General features: G+C 33.9%; 1 pseudogene; it reads right to left on the bottom strand.

The window, feature by feature from the left end:
* The window catches only part of LOC107683717 (kinesin-like protein KIF20B), a 33,051-nt pseudogene extending 27,494 nt beyond the window's left edge, over positions 1–5,557 (bottom strand).
* Between the last annotated feature and the right edge of the window lie 3,945 nt (positions 5,558–9,502).

Here is a 9,502-nt window from a genome sequence, read left to right as displayed (position 1 = left end):
CCAAAAAGTAAAATTTGATGTTTATCTGCTTACGCCCAGGGCATCCAAGATGTAGTTGACTGTTTCTTCAGTAGAACACATATGATGATTTTTAACTTTAACCGTTGCAGTCTATCAGTCGTATAGTGCATGGCAATGGTAACAAAATCTATGAGAGTAAAAAAAACATGCACAGACAAATCCAAATTAAACCCTGCTGCTCATGATGACACATTGACATGAAATGATCGGTTTGTGTGAGAAACCGAATGGTATTTATATAATTTTTTACCTCTAATACACCACTATGTCCAACTGCTGCTCGCCTGAAGTTATGGTTGATTGCTCTTCGGCTGGATATCAACACACCCATTAACATACTAAAGTTGTTGAGGGTCTGCAGCGATCATTTTTCCCCTGATGATTTTACATACCCAGGAGAGGATCACGTATGACTTAAACCATCAGCTGTGCCTATGGTTTTTCCACATCCAACTGAGGTATGTGAACAAGATCGTTGTATGTGTCCTTTTTATTTGTAAAGCTGCCCTTATGAAAATTAACAAATAAAATGAAGTTTTGATGTAATAAAACCATGTGGAGTTAAAAATCTTCATTTGTGTTCTACTGAAGAAACAAAGTCACCTACATCTTGGATGCCCTGGGGGTAAGCAGATAAACATCAAATTTTCATTTTTGGGTGAACTATCCCTTTAATGGAACATCAGAAGTTTCTGTCCCTACATTAAAAGTCCATGTTACCAAAATTTAAATAATCATTGTGAAGACAGAACTCCAGCAGTCGTAACAAATTGCTTAACATTATTGATGGTTATGTAATGAGACATTTCATGATTGTGCTCTTATGTTGTTAGGACTCTAATGACGATTACTGATGACATTGGAATCCTCCTCATTGAGCATGAAGGTGACGTGCTCTCATCTTCTCTCCATCTCAATCCAGCCTCACTGAAGATCATAATTGAAGGAGAAGTTGTGATGGACAATATTGACGACTTGCCAAAAGCTATGTGCATTCTGTATGGACTTGCATACGCACTGCATCTCAACTACCCTAAATCTATGAAGAACACATTCCAGTTCATCCAACAGGTACTTCTCATGTTGGGCCAAACCCAGGTTGCAAACTCTGAAAAAAAGGCTTACAATGTAAGGAAATGCTAGAAGCTTCCATGAGAAGCCACTTGTGTTTTGCTGTATAAGACATTAAAGTGTGTTCTGTCACTGCATATTAGTGCTGTTAGTGCCCAGTTAATGTGTGTTCTCACAATTCTTCAGCCAAGTTTAAAGTTACAGAGGCTTGCCTCCGTTTTAATGCATGCCCAGTTTTTAATGCATATCCAGGCATTCACAAGGGATATAGCATATATTGTTGAATATTGTGTGTTCATGTTTCTTCTACAAAATAGTTACAGTTGTTAGTAAGCGGTTTCAAAGCTTATTTTTACTTGTCTTGTGGCTGACAAGTTTAATGCATTGCCGTGTTACCATTTCTTTGGTGAACAATAAAAAAACATTTGTGCATTGAAATCTGTTTTTCCAATTGATTTGAAACAATGCTTAATACAATAAATCTCAAAATCTATGTCTAATTACATTGACATTACATAAATATAACATTTATCATTACTTAAAAACATTTGTTAATGTTATTTGCTAATGTATATATATTTGTATTTGTAACTTGCAATAGTTATTTTATGCAACCTACAGAATACTCCAAATAATAATTGATGTGAACTAATGATTTTGAGTAAAGACTACTAATGTAAACTTGATTTGTCTACTGCATAAACTTAAGGTTCTATTTTAATTAAACTAAAGCTGTTTAGTTTCAATTTGTGTAAAAACTAAAATGGTTTAGTGCAACGGGTTTCTTCGTAAATTTCTAGTAAAGTCAACTAATTCGGGTTAAGAGCAGTGAACCTCACATACCGACTTGAAACTGTTAATTTTGCACTGAAAACTATTTAAACTTTATTAAAACTATTTGCACTGACTATTTGCAGTGGCTCAGGAGATTATTCTTTGAATCTGTAAAAATAAAATCACTTTTTTTTAAGGTAATGTAATCACATTATATCAAAAAAATTTGGTTTTATTTTTTCAGTTTGTTGTTATTGTAAAGCATTTAATAAAATTGGTATTGGAAAAAAAGTATTGTTTAGGAACCGGTATCGAAGTCAAGGTATCGGTATCAAAATTTTTTGAACAGTACCCAGCCCTATTAAACAGTCTGTGTAAATGCATCTAAATGCCAATTCAGATGTAGATTCTGTACCTCTCCACTGCAAACACAAATTTTGTTGATACTGATTTTGATTGGTAACAGCCCTATAGTGTCTTACTATTTGAATTTATTGATTAAATTTAAGAATTTGACACAAAAGATGATGCATTTAATTAGGTTAGAAAAATGGCCTTATAATGGTAAAAATGCCCATAAAAGGTAAAAACCAATTGAAACTAATTGGAAAAGTTCATTTCTGTTACTCCAGCAAACTAACCACCAGGGCTTGAATTTCGGAGCAGGATTGTGGGGATTACGCATAATTCTACTGATTCCCGCAGAAACTGCGCTTGTAACGCGGGAAATTCCTGCAAATATTTCAGCGTGAAAGACGCTCAGGAAAGATGATGGAATGTATCATTTGCATGTGCTTTTGAGTCTTAAAATTTTAAACATTCAAGTGCTCAATTCAGGACTTGTGCGCTCTCCGTGAGATCCCTTTTCTGTGAGCTCACACCCAAAGCGCGTGAACATATGGCTGCATCTGAGAGCGCACAACTACATAATTAAGTAAATGTATTAATAATTGTAAGTAAATGGCCAAATACGTACAAAATTATGTAAAAAATTATGCCCGTCTTGATGAGTATTGACGTAAACAGTCGATTTATACTAAACATTGTGGTATATAGGCTATTAAATGAATGTAAACAGTTGAGAAACAAAATTATGTAACAGTTAGATCCGTGCATGAGGTCTTAAAGAGACAACAACTTAAATAAACTGCTGTCTGTCATTAATGTTTATTTATACATTGAAGACTAACCAGTGTTATTTTAAAGTTATATAGATTACTTGTATCTTGTTATTGTATTTGTTTGTGCCATTGCTTGTCATTTATCTATTCATATTTTATTACTGACTGTTTACTTGTCTTTTTTAGTTCAAATAAATTCAATTCAGAGTTTGAAATCAAAATTCTGTTTAAGTATCTTCCTCACAATATAAATATGAATCAACAACATTATAAATTGTAAAACACAAATACACTGGGTGATGAAACATTTAGGTTGCATGATTGTAGTTTCAAAATATGTGACCCTGCCTGTGAAAAACCCAGCTAAAGTCATTTTTTGTGATTTACTGTTTTCTACATAAAATCATCCTTCATAAAGATGTAGAACTGTGAAAATATAACCTTTATATCTTTAATATTGAATGCGTAAGGCCATGTCAAAGATCGAAATCATAGTGAAATTAATGGTTGAAATCAAACTTTGATGCTTGTCATCTCATAATTAGATTTTGAGACTTTAGCCTGTATTTCACAGACAGGGTCACATATGTCTAAAAAAATACCCTAACTTCCCCTTCAAATTAAAAAAATATTTTTTTATACCCCCCCCCATAAGAGTCACCTAAAGGGGGAATTCTCTACATTTTCCAAAACGAAAATTCAGGCCCTGTAACCACCGCACAGAATACGAAGAATATCAAAAGCTTTGGGAAGTCCTAAACTTGCCAAAGTACCAGCACAAAAACGTGCTCAGCAAAATATAGTCTAGTTATCGACAAAATTCCAAATATCGAAAATATTGAGATATCATTTTTTTGTCATTATCGCACACCCCTAATAAACTATTTCTATAAAATGTTTAAATTTAAACCTTTATTTCATTATTATTATTTTAATGATTCATTATTGTATTTTCAACTTAGAAAACAAGTTAATTATTTGATTACCTTTGACAAAAGCATTGCCTTTAACATCTTGGGCTAGCCGCAAAACAGTCCTTCTGTGGGAGACATTTGGAGCAACATCAAGGAGATCATGGATGTTTTCATTGTAGATTTCACAAAAGGAGACCCACACAGAGAATTTAACATTAGAGGTGTCATCCAAACAGACACTGTCCCTATATGTGTCACTAAAGGTGGAGCCTGGAAAAAAAAAAAAAAAAAACTAAAAAAATCAATGTTTGTCAAGTGTTTATGCTCATATTGACGAACAGAATGTTCATAAACTATTTTAAAGGCAGAGTGAAAGACATTGCCTACTTTCAAATAATGAACAGCTGGAGCTGGACATGCTAGACAGAGTTTTCCGGGGGTCAATCTAATAAACAAAGAAACAGCTATGATGTGAGTATTAGTAATGTACTTCACTATGCTAAAAAAATAAATAAATTACAGTTAAAAAAAATGAAAATATATATAAAAAATAATTTACATCTTTAAATCGTCGAAGAAGGTTTCTCTTATCTGTAGCTTCCTCATCTTGCTGCTCTTCAGTGAGTTTCATAAAGTCAACACATCTGTGAGGCTTAATGCTATTTTGAGAATAAATTCTGCCTTCTATGCTCTTAAAGATCACATTTAATGACCTGGGCAGAATTCCACAATCTGAATCAGGGCCTACAACATAAAAGTAGACATAAAAATGGACTATTAGCTATATATACAATACATAATTAAAGTGCAATATATAATTAAAACAAACATCTCATACAAAATTCTTACCAAGAAAAGTAAATCTCTTCCCAGCATTAGTAACTCCATACGTAAAGATCAAAGAATTTCCTCCATCCAAGACTTCTTTCACAAGGCTTTTGGTTGTTCCATCAAATATCTCTCTTTGAGCTGTATCTGGACCATACACCTAAAACATGAATTCATCAATCATATTACAAAGAAACACACTTGATAACATCACTGAAGCCTGTTCGCAATAAATTACTATGCAAGAGGTGACTGTGGCCGTCCTCGTACCTGTGAGAACTGAAATCGTTGTGCCTGTTGTGGGCCGAATCTCTCACTGTGTCTGGCAGTCAGAAATGCTTTATGTGCCTTTAGAATCACAGTTTCTGGAGGCTCAATTGAGATGCACTCCTGTTTGTAGAGATTACAGTCATAACAAATGACATTAGGCACATTTAAAGTATAGTTCACCCCAAAATGAAAATTCATCATTCACTTTTCTTCCTCATGTTGTTCCAAACTCAGAATTTCTCAAAAAATACGCTATAAAAATGTATAAAATATGCTGGCAACTGTGATGCTCCTTCTGCTCTCTCTGAAGTCGTGAATGGACGTACACGGAGATAGACCTGCAAATGCTCTTTTTCCAGCAATACTGAGTCCTGTTGAAAACAGAAATATGAAACATGAAATACTACAGCCTAAATCACATTCGAGGACTTTAAAACATGAAATATATCTGATAATAATAAATACCTTTGATAATTTGGAGAAGTCGGAGGAAAGATCTTTCTTGATGTCCTCAACCGTTACTTTCTTAGGCTTATGATTTAAACACGATTCCATCATCTTGCTGAAACCTATCAATATGTTTGACATTTAGCTAAAAATGTTATTATATGATACTAAAATTTAAGTGGCAACAAACAAAATTAAAACAATAATGACGCATCGACTATTGAACGTATCAAAATGAGCTATTACTTGACAGTCTATGTTCTACACCGGACGCGACATATGTCGCGCCGCGCCGCAACAGCTAAATTATAGGCTGTCTACACCGGACGCGACAAAGCGACCGTTGCAAATTATTTGAATTTTGTGTCAGTAAATCATAAATCGAAAGAGGCAGCAGTTTACTGTCGGGGACGCTGCAGGGGCGTGTCTAGAGGGGTGGCACTGGCCCCCCACAAAATTTGCTGAAATAGATGTTTATGATTTAGAATGTATGTAAAACTGACATCTGAAAGACGTCTGTTAGATGTTTGTCCACAGCAGATGCTTTCCAGATCAAGAGTGTGCAGAGAACATGTGCTATACTGGGTACAGACGTAGCTCGGACCCCAAAGCGGTAGTGATGGGATACCTGTAACTGATGAACACAAGGTAACACGCAGACTCGTTAGAGTATTCAAGATTGCCACATATCAGATGGAAATAATCTGATAAAACTGTTTAAGAAAAGGTGTTTAACTAAAGGCAATACTATATGTTTTAGTTGGTATGGTTTTGTTATAGAGTTATTAAGGACAACATGTTCACTTCTGCGTTTAAAGTTGAGTGTGTGCTGAGAGCTGAGACAGTTATACATTAATTTATTTTATGTCTATTTCTTTTCTATCTTTGAATGCTAGGGGGTTAAAAAACAGTGTTAAGCGTAAAGCTATTTTTTTTATTTTGCAAGGAACAAAAAGCGAACTGTTTTCTTACAAGAGACTCGTTCTGCTTTAAATGATGAAAGATTTTGGAAAGTTCAGTGGGGTGATTTAGCCCTGTTTGCACATGGATCTTCACATTCAGCTGGAGTGATGGTATTATTTAACAGATTTGAAGGCTCTGTAATTGTTCATAAAGGGGACACAGAAGGCCACTGGTTAATGATAGCAGTAGAAATTCATGACATATTACTCTGATTACTCTGTATTTATGGTTATAATAACAAAGTGGCTAATAGAGAAATGTTTGATAAACGGGTAAATGAAGTAAATGAATGGAAAAAAAAAGTATAATGCAGAAAATGTGATAATAGGGGGTGACTTTAATATAGTCCCTGATGTATGGTTAGACAGGAGACCTCAAAGAGGTTCACATTCTGTGTATGATGATACTATATTGAATTTCTGTAAAACTGTAAATGTGGTTGATTACTGGAGGGTATCTAACCCAAACAGCATTCAGTATACATGGTTTAACTCCTCAGGAAATGGACAATGTTCGAGATTAGATTATTGGCTTATTTCTTGTGAACTATGTAAAATTGTCTCGGAATGTAAAATTACAGCTGCCCCACTTACAGATCACTGTATGGTTACTCTGTCCTTATTAGTCTTTAAGAAACCTCAAATTTCTCCTAATATTTGGAAGTTTAATAATGACTTGTTAAAGAATGATAGATTTTATCAACAGGTGTTGGCTCTCATTGAGGAGATTGAAAAGCTAGATATGTCTAACTTAAATAAATGGGAATGGTTTAAATTTAAGGTTAAACAAATAGCAATTGATATAGGCAAATTTTTATCAGTGAGGAGAAAACAAAAACAAAGGGAACTGATTGGAGAAATAAACTCATTGGCAGTTAATACACAAGAATCACCAGAAAATTCAGCAAAATTACAGTCACTGCAATCTCAACTAGATGAGATGTATTCAGAAAAAGCAAATGGAGCAAGTGTGGTTTCATATACCAAAGTGCGTATTCAAGAAAGTTGGAGGGTTATATTTTTTGCTAAAATGTGATTTTGAGGTTTCCAAATTGCCAATTAAACTTTCAAAATTCCACAAACAGATTTTGTATTATTGGAAAATGATGTTCCTTTAGAGAATTTAATACTTTGTGTAAAGCCATCCCTCTTGCTTTAAAACAATTAATGCAAAACACTCTTACGTATTGAAATGTATCTGTTAAATTGCCTGAGTTAAAGATTGAGGAAGTATATATTGGGGACAAAAAATGTAAGAACAAAGTAATAGGGAATGTATTAAAATGTAAATTATTTGCAGACTTCAATACACCTTCAAAATTAAAACAATTTGAAAATGAAATATTTAAAAACAAATTCTGTAATTATCTTAAATGGCCAATTCTACCTAAAATGAAGGATATTCAGTTTAGGATTATTAATAATGTGTATCCAGCTGCCGAAATTTTACGGAAAAGATTCCGTTTTGAAGTAGATCCTTGTGTTTTTTTGTTTAGAAGAGCCTGAAACCATTGAACATTTATTTTTTTCTTGTCCAGTCACATTGAAGTTCTGGCAGGATCTTTACAGCTGGCTAAATATTGATATCAACACTGATATTCCATCACTGAATTTGTTTCAGGTTTTGGTTTTTGGTTGTGCAGATGGTCTTTCGAAAAACATGTCATTGATGTTAAACATTATTATTACAATGGGTAAATATCATATACACAAAAGTAAGTGGAATAACACTAAACCCTCATTAAACTGCTTTAAAAATGAATGTAAAAAATACTTAGAATCTTTAAAACACTTATCCTAAGATAATCAATCCCTTGGGGAATTGCATATAACCATGTATGAGTCTCTTTCCTTTTAAGACTGGTAAGATTTTGTACCCTTTATTTTTTTTTATTATTTTTTTTAATGTTTTTTATTTATTTATTTTCCCTCCTTGAACCCCCCTCAAATGTTTAAAGAATGTTTGTTTTGTTTATTGTTATTGTATGTAGAGATATACATATATACACACATGTTTTTTAAATAAAAAAAAAAAAAAAAGGTAGTGATGGGATGTCCGGTTCTTTTTCGCGAACCGGTTCTTTCGGACAGTTCAATTCAATGAACCGGTTCACCGGTTCTCTTACGTCCTCACGCAATGGCGTCCATTCTATCATCCCGGCAAATTAAAATACATTCAAACACATTCAAATAAAGTAATTATCATAATTTAAGATGAATAGTAATAGCCATCGCAATCATCATCATCTTGGATAAGTTTCTTACGTTTAGTAAAAGCACCCAATACTGGCACTGATGTGCAAACGTGGATGTCTTAAAGATATGAAAATAAAGAAAGTGAAGTCTTCATCAGCTTTTTACAAAAACCGTAAATGAACCACCGATATAAAGTTGGTTCGACGTTTGACGTTGGATATTAGACAGATATTCAGCCACGAAAAATAATCAATAAATTCTTAGTGGATGAGTAGGCTATAATTGTATAAAAATGGCTTATCTGAAAAGCATTAGAACGTAGAACCGAACATACATCGCAGTTTATTGGTTTTATTCCTCCTCGATATGTTGCAACGCCTAAAGTTTCTAGCAGCACCGAGTTAGCGCTTAGGCCAGATAGGGACCGTCTACAAAATACACGTAAAGGATAAAACGATTAATGTTTTCCCACCGGAATGTGTTTTACAATTAACAAAACAAGAGCAATTTGTGCACCAAAGTCTTTGAAAGATGTAAAGACAAACACTTACAGGTGCATCTCAATAAATTAGAATGTCGTGGAAAAGTTCATTTATTTCAGTAATTCAACTCAAATTGTGAAACTCGTGTATTAAATAAATTCAATGCACACAGACTGAAGTAGTTTAAGTCTTTGGTTCTTTTAATTGTGATGATTTTGGCTCACATTTAACAAAAACCCACCAATTCACTATCTCAACAAATTAGAATATGGTGACATGCCAATCAGCTAATCAACTCAAAACACCTGCAAAGGTTTCCTGAGCCTTCAAAATGGTCTCTCAGTTTGGTTCACTAGGCTACACAATCATGGGGAAGACTGCTGATCTGACAGTTGTCCAGAAGACAATCATTGACA

The sequence above is a fragment of the Sinocyclocheilus anshuiensis genome, unplaced genomic scaffold (assembly GCF_001515605.1).
Source record: "Sinocyclocheilus anshuiensis isolate Anshui unplaced genomic scaffold, SAMN03320099.WGS_v1.1 scaffold3082, whole genome shotgun sequence".
Taxonomy (NCBI): domain Eukaryota; kingdom Metazoa; phylum Chordata; class Actinopteri; order Cypriniformes; family Cyprinidae; genus Sinocyclocheilus; species Sinocyclocheilus anshuiensis.
This window is presented reverse-complemented; position numbering and strand designations above follow the sequence as displayed.